Source organism: Poecilia reticulata, linkage group LG2 (assembly GCF_000633615.1).
Source record: "Poecilia reticulata strain Guanapo linkage group LG2, Guppy_female_1.0+MT, whole genome shotgun sequence".
NCBI lineage: Eukaryota > Metazoa > Chordata > Actinopteri > Cyprinodontiformes > Poeciliidae > Poecilia > Poecilia reticulata.
In genome coordinates, this window is record NC_024332.1 from 34,050,937 (window position 1) to 34,052,944 (window position 2,008).

Genomic DNA, 2,008 nt, shown 5'->3' on the forward strand with positions numbered 1-2,008 from the left:
TAAATATTTTTTAGCTACAAATAAATATCTGAAAAGTGTGGCATGCATTTGCAATCAAATGCAGGGAAACACAAGCACCTAAGGAAAAATTTAGAGAAACCAATTAATCTAGCAGTCCCGCTTTTTTGGACTGTGAGAGTTAACCCAGGGAGAACCCACACTCGCACGAGGGGAACATGCAGAGACCCTGAGCTGGGATTTGAACCCAGGACCTTCTTACTGTGAGGCAACAGTGCTACTGTACAGTCACTGTGCAGTCTGATTGCAAAACAATGATCCCAAATGTGGGATAAAACCTCTGGTTTGTTTCAGAGAGAATAAAAAGCTGCTAGAATGATGAAGTCAATCATTTGGCTTGAATTCAGTTGAAATACATTGAAAGAACTGAAGACCAGCATGTAGACCAGATCCTCAGAGCCTTCAAGATTTGAAGACTGATATTTGGGAAACTGGTTGGGCTATTTCTAACAGCTGTTGTGAACAACCCATCAGCAGCCTTGTTAGAAACAAATTTACTGAGAAAATATTGTCGGGTTCTGTGTTTATGATTCCGGCTTTGTTGTGTTTTTAGGTGATGTCCTATTCTGTATTCTTTAAACTTTATTACACATCTCTGTAGATACTTGTGGCATCTTTAATTTGGGGACAAAGTATTTCATTGAACTCCACCTCAAAAAAAAAAAAAAACATCAACAGCCCTCACCTTCATCTACACCTATGACATTGGAAGCCAGAGTCCATCCATTTTCTTACACCCTTGTCCCTCAGTGGGGTCGGGAGGTGTGCTGGTGCCCATCTCCAGTTAGTGTACCGGGCGAGAGGCGGGTACACCCTGGACAGGTCACCAGTCTGTCGCAGGGCAACACAGAGACACACAGGACACACAACCATGCACACACACACACCTAGGGGCAATTTGGATGGCCAATTAACCTAACAGTCATGTTTTTGGAGTCATGTTTTTGGACTGTGGGAAGAAACCGGAGTACCCGGAGAAAACCCACGCATGCATAGGGAGAACATACAAACTCCATGCAGAAAGACCGGGGCTGGGAATCGAACCCAGAACCTTYTTGCTGCAAGGCAACAGCTCTACCAACTGCGCCACTGTGCAGCCAGAAGCCAAAGTCTTTCTTATATTACCAATGGACGGGTTTCATTTCTGAGCTCAAAAAGATAAAGCAGACAGAACTTTTGCTGTCCCAAACTGCAAGACTTTGTGAAGCTTATATAGTCAGTGTCATCCTTCTAAATCTCCTCTCAAACCCTTTCACAAATTGAGTTGCATTTCTTATTTTTCCTTTTCTTCTTCTTCTTCTCCTTCTCATTATTGGTTTTAAAGAAGGAGAAGAACTGCAGGAGGGCTAAGCAGACACAGGAGAGCTCCGGAGCAGACACAGGAACAGGAATAGATGGATGACTGGATAGGAGATTGTTGAGGAGAGGAATAGAAATGTCCTGAATGCTGCTGCAGCAGGGTGTGCTGACGTGAGGAGTGTTCCCAAACACAGTTAGTAGCGACTGCGGACCAACTGCATTACCATACCCGCACACACACACACACACACACACACACACGCACGCACACACACACACACACACACACATGCATGCACATACACTCAGAGCGCCTAAGGGAGGGAGCTGCTTGCAGCCATAGCTAAATAGAATGGGGACAGACTCTCCTGTTCTGGTCCTGAAGAGGTCACTGTGTACTTCAGCATTATTTGTGTGTATGAGAGGTGAAGTGTGCAAGCAGGTGTATAAATCCCTACATTTGACAGCAATAGTGATTTAGTCATGCTCTACAGGTGTGTGTGAAGCCATGCGTGCTTACCCACAAATGTTCTTCAATAGTGTGTCTCCCCTACTCCTCTCTTTCTTTCTTTTTTTTTCTCCCCCAGTCTAGCAGAGCTAGGTGCATATCATTGGATCAGTAGCTGCTGCCTGCCACACTGTCCAATCACATCTAGGAGGAGAAAATAGAGAAAGAAAGAGAGGCAGGGAG